This window comes from Somniosus microcephalus, unplaced genomic scaffold, assembly GCF_052327205.1.
Source record: "Somniosus microcephalus isolate GS21.2 unplaced genomic scaffold, FLI_Smic_1.0 unresolved_chr4, whole genome shotgun sequence".
NCBI lineage: Eukaryota > Metazoa > Chordata > Chondrichthyes > Squaliformes > Somniosidae > Somniosus > Somniosus microcephalus.
In genome coordinates, this window is record NW_028225182.1 from 14,516,297 (window position 1) to 14,539,589 (window position 23,293).

A 23,293-nucleotide genomic window follows, 5' to 3' on the forward strand; every position below is an offset into this window, starting at 1 on the left:
GCAAAGAAAATGTTGAGCAATCTGCTGTGCAGTCAAACTAAGCACTGGACAACACACATCTTTCTCCCCCTCTTATTTGGAACTGTGAATGAGAGGTTGAGCCTATCATCTGATGTCGAGAACAATAAATCAACCGTCATTGATTCAGGCAGCAAACGGTCCCGTAATTGTGGTTGGTATGCAGATGCCAAGCTTGTATGTCTCAAATTTCCAGCAGCTGGGACAACAAGAATTCAGGTTCCACCGAGATTTAAACTCGGATCGCTGGATTCAAAGTCCAGAGTGCTCACCATTACACCATGGAACCTTTGCTGATAAATACATTTGAATCTTTTCTTAAAATCAACAACATTACCGTCTCCACCATTATACTTTGTCTCGGCCTGGTCTCATCCTTAACTTCAGCTTGCCCACGTGCCCCTCTGCTGAGCTTCGGTTCTGAGCAAATCACACAGCTGCCTTGATGGCTATCGGTTCACAAATCTCAGCTTCTTTTTCACACTGCTCATGGCAGATTGCCTTGCAGTCCTGCCAGGTAAAATGAGTATAATCTTTGCAAGGCACTGCTGCACGAAAGATAAGCAATTGTTAACTTTTTCGAAGAATACGAAGTGCAATGCCTACGTTTCAAGAAGCACTGCTTTCAATTTCAGCAAGTATGCCAGCCGAATGCAGCTTGCAAAGAAAATGTTGAGCAATCTGCTGTGCAGTCAAACGAAGCACTGGACAACACACATCTTTCTCCCCCTCTTATTTGGAACTGGGATTGAGAGGTTGAGCCTATCATCTGATGTCGAGAACAATAAATCAACCGTCATTGATTCAGGCAGCAAACGTTCCCGTAACCGTGGTTGGTATGCAGATGCCAAGCTTGCATGTCCCAAATTTCCAGCAGCTGGGACAACAAGAATTCAGGTTTTACCGAGATTTGAACTCGGATCGCTGGATTCAGAGCTCAGAGTGCTTACCATTACACCATGGAACCTTTGCTGAACAGTTTCCTAGATTCTTTTCTCAAAATCAACAACATTACCATCTCCACCATTGTACTTTGTCTCGGCCTGGTCTCATCCTTAACTTTAGCTTGCCCACTTGCCCCTCTGCTAAGCTTCGGTTCTGAGCAAATCACACAGCTGCCTTGATGGCTATCGGTTCACAAATCTCAGCTTCTTTTTCACACTGCTCATGGCAGATTGCATTGCAGTCCTGCCAGGTAAAATGAGTATAATCTTTGCAAGGCACTGCTGCACGAAAGATAAGCAATTGTTAACTTTTTCGAAGAATACGAAGTGCAATTCCTACGTTTCAAGAAGCACTGCTTTCAATTTCAGCAAATATGCCAGCCGAATGCAGCTTGCAATGAAAATGTTGAGCAATCTGCTGTGCAGTCAAACGAAGCACTGGACAACACACATCTTTCTCCCCCTCTTATTTGGAACTGGGAATGAGAGGTTGAGCCTATCTCATCTGATGTCGAGAACAATAAATCAACCGTCATTGATTCAGGCAGCAAACGGTCCCGTAACCGTGGTTGGTATGCAGATGCCAAGCTTGTATGTCCCAAATTTCCAGCAGCTGGGACAACAAGAATTAAGGTTCCACCGAGATTTAAACTCGGATCGCTGGATTCAAAGTCCAGAGTGCTCACCATTACACCATGGAACCTTTGCTGATAAATTCATTTGATTCTTTTCTTAAAATCAACAACATTCACAACTCCACCATTATACTTTGTCTCGGCCTGGTCTCATCCTTAACTTCAGCTTGCCCACTTGCCCCTCTGCTAAGCTTCCGTTCTGAGCAAATCACACAGCTGCCTTGATGGCTATCGGTTCACAAATCTCAGCTTCTTTTTCACACTGCTCATGGCAGATTGCATTGCAGTCCTGCCAGGTAAAATGAGTATAATCTTTGCAAGGCACTGCTGCACGAAAGATAAGCAATTGTTAACTTTTTCGAAGAATACGAAGTGCAATTCCTACGTTTCAAGAAGCACTGCTTTCAATTTCAGCAAATATGCCAGCCGAATGCAGCTTGCAATGAAAATGTTGAGCAATCTGCTGTGCAGTCAAACGAAGCACTGGACAACACACATTTTTCTCCCCCTCTTATTTGGAACTGGGAATGAGAGGTTGAGCCTATCTCATCTGATGTCGAGAACAATAAATCAACCGTCATTGATTCAGGCAGCAAATGGTCCCGTAGCCGTGGTTGGTATGCAGATGCCAAGCTTGTATGTCCCAAATTTCCAGCAGCTGGGACAACAAGAATTCAGGTTTCACCGAGATTTAAACTCGGATCGCTGGATTCAAAGTCCAGAGTGCTCACCATTACACCATGGAACCTTTGCTGATAAATTCATTTGAATCTTTTCTTAAAATCAACAACATTACCGTCTCCACCATTATACTTTGTCTCGGCCAGGTCTCATCCTTAACTTCAGCTTGCCCACTTGCCCCTCTGCTAAGCCTCGGTTCTGAGTAAATCACACAGCTGCCTTGATGGCCATCGGTTCACAAATCTCTGTTTCTTTTTCACACTGCTCATAGCATCTTGTATTGCACTCCTGCCAGGTAAAATGTGAATAATCTTTGCAAGGCACTGCTGCACGATAGATAAGCAATTGTTAACTTTTTTCGAGAATACGAAGTGCAATGTCTACGTTTCAAGAAGCACTGCTTTCAATTTCAACAAGTATGCCAGCCGAATGCAGCTTGCAAAGAAAATGTTGATAAATCTGCTGTGCAGTGAAACGAAGCACTGGACAATACACATCTTTCTCCCCCGCTTATTTGGAACTGGGAATGAGAGGTTGAGCCTATCATCTGATGTCGAGAACAATAAATCATCGATCCAGGCAGCAAACGGTCCCGTAACCGTGGTTGGTATGCAGATGCCAAGGTTGTCTGTCCCAAATTTCCAGCAGCTGGGACAACAAGAATTCAGGTTCCACCAATATTTGAACTTGGAATCGCTGGATTCAGAGCCCAGAGTGCTTACCATTACACCATGGAACCTTTGCTAAACAGTTTCCCAGATTCTTTTCTCAAAATCAACAACATTACCATCTCCACCATTATACTTTGTCTCGGCCTGGTCTCATCCTTAACTTTAGCTTGCCCACTTGACCCTATGCTAAGCTTCGGTTCTGAGCAAATCACACAGTTGCCTTGATGGCTATCGGTTCACAAATCTCAGCTTCTTTTTCACACTGCTCATGGCAGATTGCATTGCAGTCCTGCCAGGTAAAATGAGTATAATCTTTGCAAGGCACTGCTGCACGAAAGATAAGCAATTGTTAACTTTTTTCGAGAATACGAAGTGCAATGCCTACTTTTCAAGAAGCACTGCTTTCAATTTCAGCAAGTATGCCAGCCGAATGCAGCTTGCAAAGAAAATGTTGAGCAATCTGCTGTGCAGTCAAACGAAGCACTGGACAACACACATCTTTCTCCCCCTCTTATTTAGAACTGGGAATGAGAGGTTGAGCCTATCATCTGATGTCGAGAACAATAAATCAACCGTTATTGATTCAGGCAGCAAACGGTCCCTTCACCGTGGTTGGTATGCAGATGCCAAGCTTGTTTGTCCCAAATTTCCAGCAGCTGGGACAACAAGAATTCAGGTTCCACCGAGATTTAAACTCGGATCGCTGGATTCAAAGTCCAGAGTGCTCACCATTACACCATGGAACCTTTGCTGATAAATTCATTTGAATCTTTTCTTAAAATCAACAACATTACCGTCTCCACCATTATACTTTGTCTCGGCCAGGTCTCATCCTTAACTTCAGCTTGCCCACTTGCCCCTCTGCTAAGCCTCGGTTCTGAGTAAATCACACAGCTGCCTTGATGGCTATCGGTTCACAAATCTCTGTTTCTTTTTCACACTGCTCATAGCATCTTGTATTGCAGTCCTGCCAGGTAAAATGTGAATAATCTTTGCAAGGCACTGCTGCACGATAGATAAGCAATTGTTAACTTTTTTCGAGAATACGAAGTGCAATGCCTACTTTTCAAGAAGCACTGCTTTCAATTTCAGCAAGTATGCCAGCCGAATGCACCTTGCAAAGAAAATGTTGAGCAATCTGCTGTGCAGTCAAACGAAGCACTGGACAACACACATCTTTCTCCCCCTCTTATTTGGAATTGGGAATGAGAGGTTGAGCCTATCATCTGATGTCGAGAACAACAAATCAACCGTCATTGATTCAGGCAGCAAACGGTCCCGTAACCGTGGTTGGTATGCAGATGCCAAGGTTGCATGTCCCAAATTTCCAGCAGCTGGGACAACAAGAATTCAGGTTCCACCCATATTTGAACTTGGAATCGCTGGATTCAGAGTCCAGAGTGCTTACCATTACACCATGGAACCTTTGCTGAATAGTTCCTTAGATTCTTTTCTCAAGATCAACAACATTACCATCTCCACCATTATACTTTGTCTCGGCCTGGTCTCATCCTTAACTTCAGCTAGCCCACTTGCCCCTTTGCTAAGCTTCGGTTCTGATCAAATCACACAGCTGCCTTGATGGCTATCGGTTCACAAATCTCAGCTTCTTTTTCACACTGCTCATAGCAGCTTCTATTGCAGTCCTGCCAGGTAAAATGAGTATAATCTTTGCAAGGCACTGCTGCACGAAAGATGAGCAATTGTGAACTTTTTTCGAGAATATGAAGTGCAATGCCTACGTTTCAAGAAGCACTGCTTTCAATTTCAGCAAGTATGCCAGCCGAATGCTGCTTGCAATGAAAATGTTGAGCATTCTGCTGTGCAGTCAAACGAAGCAGTGGACAACACACATCTTTCTCCCCCTCTTATTTGGAACTGGGAATAAGAGGTTGAGCCGATCATCTGATGTCGAGTACAATAAATCAACCGTCATCGATTCAGGCAGCAAACTGTCCCGTAACCGTGGTTGGTATGCAGATGCCAAGCTTGTCTGTCCCAAATTTCCAGCAGCTGGGATAACAAGAATTCAGGTTCCACCAAGATTTGAACTCGGATCGCTGGATTCAAAGTTCAGAGTGCTTACCATTACATCATGGAACCTTTGTTGAACAGTTGCTTAGATTCTTTTCTCAAAATCAACAACATTCACAACTCCACCATTAAACTTTGTCTCGGCCTGGTCTCATCCTTAACTTCAGCTTGCCCACTTGCCCCTCTGCTAAGCTTCGGTTCTGAGCAAATCACACAGCTGCCTTGATGGCTATCAGTTCACAAATCTCAGCTTCTTTTTCACACTGCTCATGGCAGATTGCATTGCAGTCCTGCCAGGTAAAATGAGTATAATCTTTGCAAGGCACTGCTGCACGAAAGATAAGCAATTGTTAACTTTTTCGAAGAATACGAAGTGCAAAGCCTACGTTTCAAGAAGCACTGCTTTCAATTTCAGCAAATATGTCAGCCGAATGCAGCTTGCAAAGAAAATGTTGAGCAATCTGCTGTGCAGTCAAACGAAGCACTGGACAATACACATCTTTCTCCCCCTCTTATTTGGAACTGGGAATGAGAGGTTGAGCCTATCATCTGATGTCGAGAACAATAAATCAACCGTCATTGATTCAGGCAGCAAACCGTCCCGTAACCGTGGTTGGTATGCAGATGCCAAGCTTGTATGTCCCAAATTTCCAGCAGCTCGGACAACAAGAATTCAGGTTCCACCGAGATTTGAACTCGGATCGCTGGATTCAAAGTCCAGAATGCTTACCATTACACCATGGAACGTTTGTTGAACACTTCCGTAGATTCTTTCCTCAAAATCAACAACATTCACAACTCCACCATTATACTTTGTCTCGGCCTGGTCTCATCCTTAACTTCAGCTTGCCCACTTGCCCCTCTGCTAAGCTTCGGTTCTGAGCAAATCACACAGCTGCCTTGATGGCTATCGGTTCACAAATCTCAGCTTCTTTTTCACACTGCTCATGGCAGATTGCATTGCAGTCCTGCCAGGTAAAATGAGTATAATCTTTGCAAGGCACTGCTGCACGAAAGATAAGCAATTGTTAACTTTTTCGAAGAATACGAAGTGCAATGCCTACGTTTCAAGAAGCACTGCTTTCAATTTCAGCAAGTATGCCAGCCGAATGCAGCTTGCAAAGAAAATGTTGAGCAATCTGCTGTGCAGTGAAAGGAAGCACTGGACAACACACATCTTTCTCCCCATCTTATTTGGAACTGGGAATGAGAGGTTGAGCCTATCATCTGATGTCGAGAACAATAAATCAACCGTCATTGATTCAGGCAGCAAACGGTCCCGTAACCGTGGTTGTTATGCAGATGCCAAGCTTGCATGTCCCAAATTTCCAGCAGCTGAGACAACAAGAATTCAGTTTCCACCGAGATTTGAACTCGGATCGCTGGATTCAGAGCCCAGACTGTTTGCCATCACACCATGGAACCTTTGCTGAACATTTTGCTAGATTCTTTTCTCAAAATCAACAACATTACCATCTCCACCATTATACTTTGTCTCGGCCTGGTCTCATCCTTAACTTCAGCTTGCCCACTTACCCAACTGCGAAGCTTCGGTTCTGAGCAAATCACACAGCTGCCTTGATGGCTATCGGTTCACAAATCTCAGCTTCTTTTTCACACTGCTCATAGCATCTTGTATTGCAGTCCTGCCAGGTAAAATGTGAATAATCTTTGCAAGGCACTGCTGCACGATAGATAAGCAATTGTTAACTTTTTTCGGGAATACGAAGTGCAATGTCTACGTTTCAAGAAGCACTGCTTTCAATTTCAACAAATATGCCAGCCGAATGCAGCTTGCAAAGAAAATGTTGAGCAATCTGCTGTGCAGTGAAACGAAGCACTGGACAATACATATCTTTCTCCCCCGCTCATTTGGAACTGGGAATGAGAGATTGAGCCTATCATCTGATGTCGAGAACAATAAATCAACCGTCATTGATTCAGGCAGCAAACGGTCCCGTAACCGTAGTTGGTACGCAGATGCCAAGCTTGTGTGTCCCAAATTTCCAGCAGCTGGGACAAGAATAATTCAGTTTCCACCGAGATTTGAACTCGGATCGCTGGATTCAGAGCCCAGAGTGCTTACCATTACACCACGGAACCTTTGCTGAATAGTTTACTAGATTCTTTTCTCAAAATCAACAACATTACCATCTCCACCATTATACTTTGTCTCGGCCTGGTCTCATCCTTAACTTCAGCTTGCCCACTTGCCCCTCTGCTAAGCTTCGGTTCTGAGCAAATCACACAGCTGCCTTGATGGCTATCGGTTCACAAATCTCAGCTTCTTTTTCACACTGCTCATGGCAGATTGCATTGCAGTCCTGCCAGGTAAAATGAGTATTATTATTTGCAAGGCACTGCTGCACGAAAGATAAGCAATTGTTAACTTTTTCGAAGAATACGAAGTGCAATGCCTACGTTTCAAGAAGCACTGCTTTCAATTTCAGCAAGTATGCCAGCCGAATGCAGCTTACAAAGAAAATGTTGAGCAATCTGCTGTGCAGTCAAACGAAGCACTGGACAACACACATCTTTCTCCCCCTCTTATTTGGAACTGGGAATGAGAGGTTGAGCCTATCATCTGATGTCGAGAACAATAAATCAACCGTCATTGATTCAGGCAGCAAAAGGTCCCGTAACCGTGGTTGGTATGCAGATGCCAAGCTTGTATGTCCCAAATTTCCAGCAGCTGGGACAACAAGAATTCAGGTTCCACCGAGATTTAAACTCGGATCGCTGGATTCAAAGTCCAGAGTGCTCACCATTACACCATGGAACCTTTGCTGATAAATTCATTTGAATCTTTTCTTAAAATCAACAACATTACCGTCTCCACCATTATACTTTGTCTCGGCCAGGTCTCATCCTTAACTTCAGCTTGCCCACTTGCCCCTCTGCTAAGCCTCGGTTCTGAGTAAATCACACAGCTGCCTTGATGGCTATCGGTTCACAAATCTCTGTTTCTTTTTCACACTGCTCATAGCATCTTGTATTGCAGTCCTGCCAGGTAAAATGTGAATAATCTTTGCAAGGCACTGCTGCACGATAGATAAGCAATTGTTAACTTTTTTCGAGAATACGAAGTTGCAATGTCTACGTTTCAAGAAGCACTGCTTTCAATTTCAACAAGAATGCCAGCCGAATGCAGCTTGCAAAGTAAATGTTGATAAACCTGCTGTGCAGTGAAACGAAGCACTGGACAATACACATCTTTCTCCCCCGCTTATTTGGAACTGGGAATGAGAGGTGGAGCCTATCATCTATTGTCGAGAACAATAAATCAACCGTCATCGATCCAGGCAGCAAAAGGTCCCGTAACCGTGGTTGGTATGCAGATGCCAAGCTTGTATGTCCCAAATTTCCAGCAGCTGGGACAACAAGAATTCAGGTTCCACCGAGATTTAAACTCGGATCGCTGGATGCAAAGTCCAGAGTGCTCACCATTACACCATGGAACCTATGCTAATAAATTCATTTGAATATTTTCTTAAAATCAACAACATTACTGTCTCCACCATTATACTTTGTCTCGGCCAGGTCTCATCCTTAACTTCAGCTTGCCCACTTGCCCCTCTGCTGAGCCTCGTTTCTGAGTAAATCACAGAGCTGACTTGATGGCTATCGGTTCACAAATCTCTGTTTCTTTTTCACACTGCTCATAGCATCTTATATTGCAGTCCTGCCAGGTAAAATGTGAATAATCTTTGCAAGGCACTGCTGCACGATAGATAAGCAATTGTTAACTTTTTTCGGGAATACGAAGTGCAATGTCTACGTTTCAAGAAGCACTGCTTTCAATTTCAACAAATATGCCAGCCGAATGCAGCTTGCAAAGAAAATGTTGAGCAATCTGCTGTGCAGTGAAACGAAGCACTGGACAATACACATCTTTCTCCCCCGCTCATTTGGAACTGGGAATGAGAGGTTGAGCCTATCATCTGAAGTCGAGAACAATAAATCAACTGTCATTGATCCAGGCAGCAAACGGCCCCGTAACCGTGGTTGTTATGAAGATGCCAAGCTTGTATGTCCCAAATTTCCAGCAGCTGGGACAACAAGAATTCAGGTTCCACCCATATTTGAACTTGGAATCGCTGGATTCAGAGTCCAGAGTGCTTACCATTACACCATGGAACCTTTGCTGAATAGTTCCTTAGATTCTTTTCTCAAAATCAACAACATTACCATCTCCACCATTATACTTTGTCTCGGCCTGGTCTCATCCTTAACTTCAGCTTGCCCACTTGCCCCTCTGCTAAGCTTCGGTTCTGAGCAAATCACACAGCTGCCTTGATGGCTATCGGTTCACAAATCTCAGCTTCTTTTTCACACTGCTCATAGCAGCTTGTATTGCAGTCCTGCCAGGTAAAATGAGTATAATCTTTGCAAGGCACTGCTGCACGAAAGATGAGCAATTGTTAACTTTTTTCGAGAATATGAAGTGCAATGCCTACGTTTCAAGAAGCACTGCTTTCAATTTCAGCAAGTATGCCAGCCGAATGCAGCTTGCAATGAAAATGTTGAGCATTCTGCTGTGCAGTCAAACGAAGCAGTGGACAACACACATCTTTCTCCCCCTCTTATTTGGAACTGGGAATAAGAGGTTGAGCCTATCATCTGATGTCGAGAACAATAAATCAACCGTCATTGATTCAGGCAGCAAAAGGTCCCGTAACCGTGGTTGGTATGCAGATGCCAAGCTTGTATGTCCCAAATTTCCAGCAGCTGGGACAACAAGAATTCAGGTTCCACCGAGATTTAAACTCGGATCGCTGGATTCAAAATCCAGAGTGCTCACCATTACACCATGGAACCTTTGCTGATAAATTCATTTGAATCTTTTCTTAAAATCAACAACATTACTGTCTCCACCATTATACTTTGTCTCGGCCAGGTCTCATCGTTAACTTCAGCTTGCCCACTTGCCCCTCTGCTAAGCCTCGGTTCTGAGTAAATCACACAGCTGCCTTGATGGCTATCGGTTCACAAATCTCTGTTTCTTTTTCACACTGCTCATAGCATCTTGTATTGCAGTCCTGCCAGGTAAAATGTGAATAATCTTTGCAAGGCACTGCTGCACGATAGATAAGCAATTGTTAACTTTTTTCGAGAATACGAAGTTGCAATGTCTACGTTTCAAGAAGCACTGCTTTCAATTTCAACAAGTATGCCAGCCGAATGCAGCTTGCAAAGAAAATGTTGATAAACCTGCTGTGCAGTGAAACGAAGCACTGGACAATACACATCTTTCTCCCCCGCTTATTTGGAACTGGGAATGAGAGGTGGAGCCTATCATCTATTGTCGAGAACAATAAATCAACCGTCATCGATCCAGGCAGCAAATGGTCCCGTAGCCGTGGTTGGTATGCAGATGCCAAGCTTGTATGTCCCAAATTTCCAGCAGCTGGGACAACAAGAATTCAGGTTCCACCCATATTTGAACTTGGAATCGCTGGATTCAGAGTCCAGAGTGCTTACCATTACACCATGGAACCTTTGTTGAACAGTTCCTTAGATTCTTTTCTCAAAATCAACAACATTCACAACTCCACCATTACACTTTGTCTCGGCCTGGTCTCATCCTTAACTTCAGCTTCCCCACTTGCCCCTCTGCGAAGCTTCGGTTCTGAGCAAATCACACAGCTGCCTTGATGGCTATCGGTTCACAAATCTCAGCTTCTTTTTCACACTGCTCATGGCAGATTGCATTGCAGTCCTGCCAGGTAAAATGAGTATAATCTTTGCAAGGCACTGCTGCACGAAAGATAAGCAATTGTTAACTTTTTCGAAGAATACGAAGTGCAATGCCTACGTTTCAAGAAGCACTGCTTTCAATTTCAGCAAGTATGCCAGCCGAATGCAGCTTGCAAAGAAAATGTTGAGCAATCTGCTGTGCAGTCAAACGAAGCACTGGACAACACACATCTTTCTCCCCCTCTTATTTGGAACTGGGAATGAAAGGTTGAGCCTATCATCAGATGTCGAGAACAATAAATCAACCGTCATTGATTCAGGCAGCAAACGGTCCTGTAATCGTGGTTGGTATGCAGATGCCAAGCTTGTATGTCCCAAATTTCCAGCAGCTGGGACAACAAGAATTCAGGTTCCACCGAGATTTGAACTTGGATCGCTGGACTCAGAGCCTAGAGTGCTTACCATTACACCATGGAACCTTTGCTGAACAGTTTCCTAGATTCTTTTCTCAAAATCAACAACATTACCATCTCCACCATTATACTTTGTCTCGTCCTGGTCTCATCCTTAACTTTAGCTTGCCCACTTGACCCTATGCTAAGCTTCGGTTCTGAGCAAATCACACAGTTGCCTTGATGGCTATCGGTTCACAAATCTCAGCTTCTTTTTCACACTGCTCATGGCAGATTGCATTGCAGTCCTGCCAGGTAAAATGAGTATAATCTTTGCAAGGCACTGCTGCACGAAAGATAAGCAATTGTTAACTTTTTTCGAGAATACGAAGTGCAATGCCTACTTTTCAAGAAGCACTGCTTTCAATTTCAGCAAGTATGCCAGCCGAATGCAGCTTGCAAAGAAAATGTTGAGCAATCTGCTGTGCAGTCAAACGAAGCACTGGAGAACACACATCTTTCTCCTCCTCTTATTTGGAACTGGGAATGAGAGGTTGAGCCTATCATCTGATGTCGAGAACAATAAATCAACCGTCATTGATCCAGGCAGCAAACGGTCCCATAACCGTGGTTGGTATGCAGATACCAAGCTTGTATGTCCCAAATTTCCAGCAGCTGGGACAACAAGAATTCAGGTTCCACCGAGATTTAAACTCGGATCGCTGGATTTAAAGTCCAGAGGGCTCACCATTACATCATGGAACCTTTGCTGATAAATTCATTTGAATCTTTTCTTAAAATCAACAACATTACCGTCTCCACCATTATACTTTGTCTCGGCCAGGTCTCATCCTCAACTTCAGCTTGCCCACTTGCCCCTCTGCTAAGCCTCGGGTCTGAGTAAATCACACAGCTGCCTTGATGGCTATCGGTTCACAAATCTCTGTTTCTTTTTCACACTGCTCATAGCATCTTGTATTGCAGTCCTGCCAGGTAAAATGTGAATAATCTTTGCAAGGCACTGCTGCACGATAGATAAGCAATTGTTAACTTTTTTCGAGAATACGAAGTGCAATGTCTACATTTCAAGAAGCACTGCTTTCAATTTCAACAAGTATGCCAGCCGAATGCAGCTTGCAAAGAAAATGTTGATAAATCTGCTGTGCAGTGAAACGAAGCACTGGACAATACATATCGTTCTCCCCCGCTTATTTGGAACTGGGAATGAGAGGTTGAGCCTATCATCTATTGTCGAGAACAATAAATCAACCTTCATCGATCCAGACAGCAAAAGGTCCCGTAACCGTGGTTGGTATGCAGATGCCAAGCTTGTATGTCCCAAATTTCCAGCAGCTGGGACAACAAGAATTCAGGTTCCACCGAGATTTAAACTCGGATCGCTGGATGCAAAGTCCAGAGTGCTCACCATTACACCATGGAACCTATGCTAATAAATTCATTTGAATATTTTCTTAAAATCAACAACATTACTGTCTCCACCATTATACTTTGTCTCGGCCAGGTCTCATCCTTAACTTCAGCTTGCCCACTTGCCCCTCTGCTGAGCCTCGGTTCTGAGTAAATCACAGAGCTGTCTTGATGGCTATCGGTTCACAAATCTCTGTTTCTTTTTCACACTGCTCATAGCATCTTGTATTGCAGTCCTGCCAGGTAAAATGTGAATAATCTTTGCAAGGCACTGCTGCACGATAGATAAGCAATTGTTAACTTTTTTCGGGAATACGAAGTGCAATGTCTGCGTTTCAAGAAGCACTGCTTTCAATTTCAACAAATATGCCAGCCGAATGCAGCTTGCAAAGAAAATGTTGAGCAATCTGCTGTGCAGTGAAACGAAGCACTGGACAATACACATCTTTCTCCCCCGCTCATTTGGAACTGTGAATGAGAGATTGAGCCTATCATCTCATGTCGAGAACAATAAATCAACTGTCATCGATCCAGGCAGCAAACGGTCCCGTAACCGTGGTTGGTATGCAGATGCCAAGGTTGTATGTCCCAAATTTCCAGCAGCTGGGACAACAAGAATTCAGGTTCCACCCATATTTGAACTTGGATCGCTGGATTCAGAGTCCAGAGTGCTTACCATTACACCATGGAACCTTTGCTGAATAGTTCCTTAGATTCTTTTCTCAAAATCAACAACATTACCATCTCCACCATTATACTTTGTCTCGGCCTGGTCTCATCCTTAACTTCAGCTTGCCCACTTGCCCCTCTGCTAAGCTTCGGTTCTGAGCAAATTACACAGCTGCCTTGATGGCTATCGGTTCACAAATCTCAGCTTCTTTTTCACACTGCTCATAGCAGCTTGTATTGCAGTCCTGCCAGGTAAAATGAGTATAATCTTTGCAAGGCACTGCTGCACGAAAGATGAGCAATTGTTAACTTTTTTCGAGAATATGAAGTGCAATGCCTACGTTTCAAGAAGCACTGCTTTCAATTTCAGCAAGTATGCCAGCCGAATGCAGCTTGCAATGAAAATGTTGAGCAATCTGCTGTGCAGTCAAACGAAGCACTGGACAATGCACATCTTTCTGCCCCGCTTGTTCGGAACTGGGAATGAGAGGTTGAGCCTATCATCTGATGTCGAGAACAATAAATCAACCGTCATTGATTCACGCAGCAAACGGTCCAGTCACCGTGGTTGGTATGCAGATGCTAAGCTTGTATGTCCCTAATTTCCAGCAGCTGGGACAACAAGAATTCAACTTCTGCCAAGATTTAAACTCAGATCGCTGGATTTAGAGTCCCGAGTGCTCACCCTTACACCATGGATCCGTTACAGAAAAGTTCTTTAGATTCTTTTCTCAAAATCAACAACATTACCATCTCCACCTGATGTGCCTCAATAATTCCGAGACTCGATGTTAGTGAAATAAAATAAGGCTTTTATTAACTTAGAAGGTAACATGCAGTGGAGAGAGGTATCTTCCATCTGGAGGTCTGCAGTACTGGATATGAGGCCAGACTGAGCTTGCTTACATAGGGGCCAGGTATGGGCGGAGCCCTACACACAATACATTACAATATACAATACAATGGTGAGGAGACGGAACTGAGGTAAGGGAACTGAAACCTGAAACCAACCACAGTCACAGGCAGTGATGAATGGAGTATTTCATCACACCACCAATATACTTTGTCTCGGCCTGGTCTCATCCTTAACTTCAGCTTGCCCACTTCCCCTCTGCTAAGCCTCGGTTCTGAGTAAATCACACAGCTGCCTTGATGGCTATCGGTTCACAAATCTCTGCTTCTTTTTCACACTGCTCATAGCAGCTTGTATTGCAGTCCTGCCAGGTAAAATGTGAATAATCTTTGCAAGGCACTGCTGCACGAAAGATAAGCAATTGTTAACTTTTTTCGAGAATACGAAGTGCAATGTCTACGTTTCAAGAAGCACTGCTTTCAATTTCAACAAGTATGCCAGCCGAATGCAGCTTGCAAAGAAGATGTTGAGCAATCTGCTGTGCAGTGAAACGAAGCACTGGACAATACACATCTTTCCCCCCCGCTTATTTGGAACTGCGAATGAGAGGTTCAGCCTATCATCTGATGTCGAGAACAATAAATCAACCGTCATTGATTCAGGCAGCAAACGGTCCCGTAACCGTGGTTGGTATGTAGATGCCAAGCTTGTATGTCCCAAATTTCCAGCAGCTGGGACAACAAGAATTCAGGTTCCACCAAGATTTGAACTTGGGTCGCTGGACTCAAAGTCCAGAGTGGTCACCATTACCCCATGCAACCGTCGCTGAAGAATTCATTAGAATCTTTTCTTAAAATCAACAACATTCCCGTCGCCACCATTATACTTTGTCTCGGTCTGATCTCAACCTTAACTTCAGCTTGCCCACTTGCCCCTCTGCTAAGCCTCGGTTCTGTGCAAATCACGCAGCTGCCTTGATGGCTATCGGTTCACAAATCTCAGCTTCTTTTTCACACTGCTCATGGCAGCTTGCATTGCAGTACTGCCAGGTAAAATGTGTATAATCTTTGCAAGGCACTGCTGCACGAAAGATAAGCAATTGTTAACTTTTTTCGAGAATACGAAGTGCAATGTCTACGTTTCAAGAAGCACTGCTTTCAATTTCAACAAGTATGCCAGCCGAATGCAGCTTGCAAAGAAAATGTTGAGCAATCTGCTGTGCAGTCAAACGAAGCTCCTGATTCTTATGTAACATACGTAACAGGTTACGGAGTTGGAGATAATTGGTGTAGGGCTTCCAGACATCATTGGGTCCCCATTTTAAAGTCCCCACATTGTGGTTTACAAAAAAGCTTAGAGTAATATGCCAGGTAGCTACAGTGGGTTGAACCAGAGAATGGTGGACAATGAGAATCTGGGGCAGGTAAATCTGGACGGCTGCAGTGGCACCAACTGGTGACATAGAGAGTTGCCTTTATCATTATTATTATTGACAGAGCAATTTATTGCAGAAAAGTTGGTACAGAAGTGTGACAAAATAGGGACAGGAGGTTTTGTAATAAGGAACTGGCGCAGATGAAATGTTTTTATTACATTTTATTGAACCGATACATATATGGAATGAGTGATACAGTAATTTGATACATTTGAACATATATAAAGTGCACGTGGGGATATTGAGAGTATTTGGATATAATCATTCTTGCATATTATGGACATTGTGCCCGGGTACGAGAACTAAATCAAGCAGGTTATCGTTCCTCAACATGTAAAGGAAATCAAATGTAATTAGTCCTGCTTCTCGTCAGAAGTCAATTCAAAGTGGATTTGTGTCATATATATGTGTGTATATATAAATCACTTTAATATTTACTTAATAGTTGTTTCAAGACCAGCAAAACACAGAACACTGGGCATAACGGCATGAGATCATGGGGCAACCGTAACTTACAGGATATAATAGTTAATCCATCCTAGGATCACAGCCATCTAACAACTCTGCCCAGAACTGAATACAATACTCCAACTGAGGCCTAAACAGGGCTTTGTATAGCTGCAGCATAACCTCTGCCCCGTTGTATTCTAGCTTTCTAGATATTAAGGCCAGCATTCCATTTGCCTTTTTGATTATTTTCCATACCTGTTCATGAGATTTTATTGATCTATGTACATGGAACCTCGAGTCTCTTTGGACAGCAAAGGGGTGCAAAAACACTGTAGAAAGGGAATGCAAGAATAAACCTGTGAAAAATTTTTACTGGTATAGTATGATAAAGAGGGAGGCGAAGGAGAATGTGGGCCCCTTAAAGACAGAGTCCTTTCTACAAAACTTCCTATCACTTTTTTGTCACACTTCTGTGCCAACTTTTCTGCAATAAATTGCTCTGTCCATAAGAATAATGGCAACTCTCTATGTCACCACTTGGTGCCGCTGCAGCAGCACAGATTTACCAGCCCAGCTTCTCAGTGTGCACTAGCCTCTGGTTCAACCCACTGTAGCTACCTTGCATATTACTCTAAGCTTTGTTGCAAACCACAATGTGGGGACTTTAAAATGGAGAACCAATGAAGTCTGGAAGCCCTACTCCAATTAACCCCAACTCCCTAACCCTGTCATGTAAGAAACATAAGAATCAGGAGCAGGATTAGGCCTTTCAGCCCCTCAAGCCTGCTCCGCCATTCAATTAGATCATGGCTGATCTTCGACCTCAACTACACTTTCCCACCCGATCCCCATATTTCCTGATTCCCTCAGGGCACAAAAGCACTGACAATTGCAGGGATGAGAGACTTACTCCTCACTTTTATATTCCAAACCCCTTGCAATAAAGGCCAAAATGCATCCACCTTCCTAATTTTTTGGTGTACCTTCATATTGTAGGCGGGCATTCTTTTCCTGCTTTATGGCAATTTACCTTCCTTTACCTGGTTTACGGTACTTTACCTGGTCAGACAGCCTTTTTGCCACTGCACTTTGGCCAGCTCCAATCAGCAGTCTCGAATCGCTATAGCCCTCCTTCGAGTTCTGACGGGAGGAACTTATAATTAATGATATATTAAAACGGACAAATGGTCTGGATGCAAGAAAGTCAAACTTTATTAAAACTAAGAAACTACACCACACGATCTTGTAATCACGCTAAAATTGCTTAAAGAGGGGAGGAAAAAAACGGACACAACGAGGGAAATCGACTAAAATACAATTCTAATGAAATCCCCACTTTACTCCCACCCCTAAGCCTATCCTAAGTTGCCTTGTGGAAGACCAGAAAAATATATGCTCACCACTGCAGTGCCAGCTGCGTGTCCCACGAGATCTTCACTGTCCTGAAGTAAAGAAACACCCCAGTGTTTTAAAAGCAAACTGCTGGTGTTACTTCTTCAGACGGACTGCCACACTGTAGAGAGCACATGGAGGCAAGCCAGAGAGAGAGAGATGCCTCTGAGAAGCTATCTCTTACACCCCAGTTTTGGGGCCGAAATGTTCCCGCCCAGATCCGGAAGTTTCTGGGCTAAAGCAAAAGGGATCCAACTGTCCGCATTGTCCAGAAATGGGTGCTTCAAACCCATTCATTTTAAACTGTTCCCTTCCTCAGTTTAAGTGTTTCTTTTCAAATGTCTGTGCTGAGCCTTCGAACCATCTCCATTCACCCTGATGGGTTTTGAATGGAGTTGTGTTACTATGTAAACAGAAACCCATTATCTTGTGGTCACTGCAACCGCAGTCAATTGGTTTAATCCCTTGTGCAAATAGCCTTTTGCAGTTTCTGTAAACAAACATCGATTGTCTCTGCAGGGAGGGAACCTACCCTTCTGATTGACAGAATTTGACTGCCGTTGCTTCACAGACACAGAAAGCTGCTTCCAGGCCCTTTGTCCTTGGCCATGCAGTCTGATGGCCATTTTATCCCTGGGCAATTTACCAAACTCAAGAGTACCTTTTTTTAATAAAAATGTGCTGTCTTAAGGTGTGCGATTTTTTTACAAAGTTCTTTGATTCCGGTGTTGTCCAAGTGCTGCCTAGCTTAACGCAGACTTCTTGCGGTTCTGGGTATGTTATAAAAAAAATCCAACCCAGAGACAATTTAAATCACGCAAACTCTTCGTCCACGATGTGGGTTAATATTTCCCGATCTTCGGGGGCTGAGGGGATTTTGCAAACCCCTACATTCGCACCTTGGATACTTGCAACTTGCTTGTAGTATCCTCTTGAAGAAGTGAGCAAAGATTTCTGACACCCGACAAACAACCATCCCCTGTATTTACCTATAGCTAACTATCACTGATTCCCCGACCCGTCTATTCCACTCAAATCCGAGAAAACCGTGGTACGGTAGGCATCTACAGATACATCAATTACAAAATGTTACAATAAGGGTCTCATACCCCTGCACCACTTGTTACATTTTAACATATTACAAAATGTTGCAATCTTGGTTATACAATGTAATCAGAATGATTTCAAGCACGTAGAGTGTCCTACGCCTCTGCAGCACTTGGAACTGTAAAACAAAATACAAAAATCTCCATTAAACATTTGAAACAAAATGCTGAAATAAACCCCGACCATCACGTGCCAATGAAGGGCCACGAAATTCGAGTGAGTATTGCTCCTCCCACCCGGGCAGTAAATGTTCCTTCCACCCCCCCTTTTAATGGTCTTAAACTTTTAAAACATACAGAATGGATTTTACAGAACAGTCTGCTCCGCCAGCCCCAAGCCATTCCCTTCTCCCTTTGTGGAGGCGGGGTACCCCTCATGTTTCACAGACCGAGACCGGGGAGTATGGGATCGCAACTCCCAGTCCCTCCCCCTCCCATCTTCCCTTGACTGGCTGCAGAAAATGATGGGTGCCTGTGTGGCGTCTCTCACTGGCCCCACACTCAAACTTGGATCCCAGGTCCGGCCACTCACTCATCCTTCCCATCCACAGTTAGACTCCAACTTTGCCTGTGGGCCCCAGGTGAGTTCCTCCCTTCCCCGAATGCACCCATGCGACTCTTGAGTCTCCCCCTCCCCTTTACAATCTTTCCCGGGCCATCACCACCCAGTCCCCGGGGAACGCGTCCCTATCTGACAAGGTGCCTGTGCTTCCCCACCATGACTCCTCAATAGCGAGGTCTCCAGCAAGTGAAATTCGGTCAGGATATTGCTGGGTTGCGGCTGTGCCCCACCTAGCTGGGGCCAACCCTACCACGTAGGATGAATCACACACAGAATCTACAGTGCAGATAGAGGCCATTTCAGCCCATCGAGTCTGCACCGACACATATCCCACCCTATCCCCGTAACCCCACGTATTTAATCCCCTAACACTAAGGGTCAATTTATCATAGCCAGATCAACCTAACCTGCACATCTTTGGACTGTGGGAGGAAACCGGAGCACCCAGAGGAAACCCACGCAGACAAAGGGAGAATGTGCAAACTCCACACAGACAGTCGCCCGAGGCCAGATTTGAACCCGGGTCCCCAGCGCTGTGAGGCAACAGTGCTAACCACTATGCCACCGTGCCCCCCTTGAGTAGGCAGGTTCCTCCGGACTCTGTCCGGTTTCTCCCGAAGGTCACTGTGGGGTCTCCTTCTGGATTTGTCCAATGGCGAGGTGATCACCAGCATTCTGTATAACCATATCTTCATTCGATGCCCAGCTCGGGCTGGGCGAACAGGTCTGCTCCTTTGTCCACTCTCCTGCAAAAGAACTTAAAAGGACATGCAGCCAAGTCTCTCACTGACCTGCTGCCTTAGGTGGAGACATGGTCGGGTCCCTTGACCTCGGACCAAAATACAAATATTTGGCACACTTGCAAGCTTAAACTTTAAACTACTAGTTACATTCTAAACTTAAAATTTAAACACCTTAAAAGCAAGCTATAAACACTGGTAACTTAACACAAAGCTATAATACAAATGCCGCCCGTCTCCGGACGGCCAGGCTAATCTCTGGTGTCACTGTCACAGATTACTGCTGCCTGCAGTGAAGCTGGACTGCCTCCTGCTTCAGGTCCCTGGCAGCTTATGGCTGCTAGTTGGGGACCTCTGTGATCTGTTTCCTCCCGGCTCGGAAGATTGCTCTTTGTGACAGGTACCCTGGTGACCATCTTATATTAGGCTTGTGGACCCCCTGAGACTTTCTGAGGGTCGTCTCTGCGGGGAAATTTTGGCTGACAGACCCTGAGCCTGGGTCACAGCCCTAGCTGGCTAGGAACTTTCTCCCCCTGATGCAAACAGACCGCACTGTTTAATATACCTGGCAGCCTGCCAGTAATCCGGGTTTGTCTCCTTTTCCCTACCCACTCCTGTACTGGGGGCAGGCATCCACTTACCACCTGCTGCTGGTGACTGAAAATCTTCCTCTCCAAGTCCAAAACCTGGTACCGGCTCCTTCCATATGTCCCCCACAAGAGGAATTTCAAACCTTTCCTCCCCAGAGTCCCACACCATAGGGGGAACCACTCTAGAAGCGGGCTGGGAAGTTTGTCCCTTGAAACAGGCAACTGCGCCTGCACGAACCTCCTCCCCTGAGTCCCCCGGCAGAGGCTGTGAAATCTCTGTATTCAAACAGGCGACAGCGCCTGCGTGGGAAAACTGAAGAGGAGCCGCTGGGGTCATAGGCTGGGGAACTGCACCTGTGCGAACCTGGTGTTGGGAAACCTCTCCCCGTGAACCTCCTGTTCAAAAGACTGGGGAATTCCTGCCTCCAGACCAGCGACTACACATGTGCGGGCAGTCTCTTCTGGGAATCAACTCGCAGCACCCTGCAGATGTTTACTCTCAGGCGGCTGTTTCTCTGTTTCTGAACTAGATAACTGGTTCAAATTTAAACTTAGGCCAAAACTTAGGTCCCACTGGGGCGGGGAAGTGTCCCAGTTGGTGGGCCGGACAACTTTTCCCTTGGAACAAGCCACAGTGCCTGTCTTTACAGCCTGTGAACTTGAACTTGTTACAATTTACATTGGTTGGCGTGGAACTACTTTGTGCACCGGGGTAGTTTTACTGCATTGACCATGGGGCTGTCCCTATCAACTATAATAGTATAGTCCCATGTAGAGTGGCTCTAAACTTCCCACCTGGGCATTGTATCTTACCATCACTAGGTCTCCTATCTCCCACTGCTGGCTCCTGCTAGGCTCCAGCAGCAGCCGGTTATTCCAATGCTGCTTCCTCATGCTGTCTGCTGCCTGCAGAAAAAATTCCCTTTTCCCATCTATCGCTCCAAGGGCTGCTGCGGTCTGCAGGTCTCCCATTAACTTAACAAATGCTGCCTGGCATCCCTCAACCCAGGACCACTCCACTCCCTTGTGTAGGAGACGGAGCAGAGGGGCCGCTGTGGCTGCATAGTCCTCTATAAATTCCCTGCAGTACCCCGTCAATCCCAGGAACGACCTCAGCCCTCTTACTGATTTGGGAATCGGTAACTCCTGGACCGCTTCCATCCTTGCCTTATCTATCGACCTCTCTCCTGTGCGGACAGTCAGACCCAGGAATTAAACTTCTTGCTGACCCATCTGCGCCTTCTTGGGGTTGACTTTAAACCACTTTCTCTGCAGCAGCTCAGCCAGCAGTGGGCCATGCTCCCCGACCGAGTCGGTAAATAAGAGCAGATCATCCACATACTGCAGTAATTGAGTGGTTTGACTGAACTCCTTTAAACTATCCTTCATGCATTGGTGGAAGATGCCGGGGCTGTTGTAGAAACCCTGTGGCAGACAGGTCCAGGTATGCTGCTGCCCCTTAAAGGTGAAGGCAAACTTATATTGCACCTCCCATTTTAAAGGGATGGACCAGAACCCATTCGAAATTTCCAGCACCGTGAATGTGTTCGCGGATTCTGGAATACTGCTAATAATATTAGCCACTGCTTCTACTGTGGGGGCACACACGGGGATATTGCTGTTAAGCATCCGATAGTCCATCGTGGCTCTCCATGAATTGTCCGGTTTCCTAACCGGCCAAAGTAGAGAATTAACATGAGTGGCTATGGGCCTCAACACTCCTTGTTTAACTAAGGAGGTGATGGCTGCCTCCATGTCGGGTTCTGCCTCCTTGGGGAAATTGTACTGCTTCTGTGGTCGGGTCATGGGTTCCCCATTTATTTTAAACTCAAACCCTGTGATCCTTCCACAGACGTGTTTATGGGTGGCAAAGGCTGTGAGGTTTGCCTGCACGACTGCCTGCAGTGCCTCCGGGACACCATTTACCATGAGCCTGAGGTCGTAACCTTCTTTGGGCTTCACAGTACACAAGGTCCCCTTACCCTCCTTGGCCGGGATGACCACTACACCTTCTTCCCTGTCTGTGCTAGCCCCCCAAAGGCAATGGTTGCGGAGATCCACGAGGATCCCGTGGCCCACCAGGAAGTCGGCTCCTTGGGTCCCGTTTCCTTCCTCCTTATTCCACTTTGCCAGGATGCACGTCCACTTAGTTAGGAGCATGCCCAGATGGACGGAGAGGGATCTGGAGTATACCCCCGCCTGCTACTGACTGGTGAATTCCGATAGTATGTTTGGAACCCCATCAAACAGAGGTGTGGTGGTGGGATTATCCATATGGATCACGATGCATGATGCCCCCGTATCCAATAGATATGTCCCTGTAACCTTCTCTGTCTCCATCTGTACGAGCGGTCTCTTCCATTCATCTTACCGGAGATTACACAGACGGACAGGCTGCGTGTGCTCCAGTCATTGTGGGGAGGCAAAGGTGGGCAAGGGGTTTGCAGCACCACTGATGGCTGCTACCTTTCCCTGATTGGCCCTGAGGAACGGTTTTATCGACTCCATGATGGACTCGACTGTATCGGGAGGAGTTTCTGTCTCTGCCTTCTGAGTTGGGGCTGCGGCGGTGCTGGCTTTATCGTCTCTCCAGGCTTTTTACAATCCCTGCGCCAGTGGCCATCCTCCCCGCTCCTGTAACAAGTGACCTTGTTCTTGGAGGGTCGGCTCCCCTCCTGGCGACGCTATTTCTTGAATTGAGTCCCAGGTTTAACCTCGTGGACCTTACCCTTTCGCTTGGGCTCCCACTATTCCTACTGTTCCTATATGCTACTGTGAGCTGCCGGATTACAGTCTCTTCGGTTGCTAGGGGGTCTCGATGGTCAAACCAAGTATCAGCCTTTGCTTTTATCTGGGGCAGACAATTGGACACCAGGCAACAAAGCCATTGGGTCCGCTGCTGCGGGTTCAGGCGTGCCCTATTTTGTCCCCCTGTACATGCACTGTTGTAGACTGGCTACCGCCTGTCTGCAAATGTCTGTGGGGTCTCCCCTTCC

The 23,293-nt window shown here is 45.5% G+C and overlaps 9 non-coding genes across 9 annotated transcripts; all 9 read right to left on the reverse strand.

The window, feature by feature from the left end:
* Positions 1-235: 235 nt before the first annotated feature.
* Positions 236-307, reverse strand: trnaq-uug (transfer RNA glutamine (anticodon UUG)). The gene has a single exon. It is a non-coding gene; the product is annotated as a tRNA-Gln (tRNA).
* A 1,286-nt stretch (positions 308-1,593) lies between these two features.
* trnaq-uug (transfer RNA glutamine (anticodon UUG)) lies at positions 1,594-1,665 on the reverse strand. Its single transcript has one exon. It is a non-coding gene; the product is annotated as a tRNA-Gln (tRNA).
* Positions 1,666-2,273: 608 nt separating this feature from the next.
* trnaq-uug (transfer RNA glutamine (anticodon UUG)) lies at positions 2,274-2,345 on the reverse strand. The gene has a single exon. It is a non-coding gene; the product is annotated as a tRNA-Gln (tRNA).
* Positions 2,346-3,623: 1,278 nt separating this feature from the next.
* On the reverse strand, positions 3,624-3,695 carry trnaq-uug (transfer RNA glutamine (anticodon UUG)). The gene has a single exon. It is a non-coding gene; the product is annotated as a tRNA-Gln (tRNA).
* A 1,963-nt stretch (positions 3,696-5,658) lies between these two features.
* trnaq-uug (transfer RNA glutamine (anticodon UUG)) lies at positions 5,659-5,730 on the reverse strand. The gene has a single exon. It is a non-coding gene; the product is annotated as a tRNA-Gln (tRNA).
* Positions 5,731-7,693: 1,963 nt separating this feature from the next.
* Positions 7,694-7,765, reverse strand: trnaq-uug (transfer RNA glutamine (anticodon UUG)). The gene has a single exon. It is a non-coding gene; the product is annotated as a tRNA-Gln (tRNA).
* Positions 7,766-8,372: 607 nt separating this feature from the next.
* On the reverse strand, positions 8,373-8,444 carry trnaq-uug (transfer RNA glutamine (anticodon UUG)). The gene has a single exon. It is a non-coding gene; the product is annotated as a tRNA-Gln (tRNA).
* Positions 8,445-9,729: 1,285 nt separating this feature from the next.
* trnaq-uug (transfer RNA glutamine (anticodon UUG)) lies at positions 9,730-9,801 on the reverse strand. The gene has a single exon. It is a non-coding gene; the product is annotated as a tRNA-Gln (tRNA).
* A 2,642-nt stretch (positions 9,802-12,443) lies between these two features.
* Positions 12,444-12,515, reverse strand: trnaq-uug (transfer RNA glutamine (anticodon UUG)). The gene has a single exon. It is a non-coding gene; the product is annotated as a tRNA-Gln (tRNA).
* Between the last annotated feature and the right edge of the window lie 10,778 nt (positions 12,516-23,293).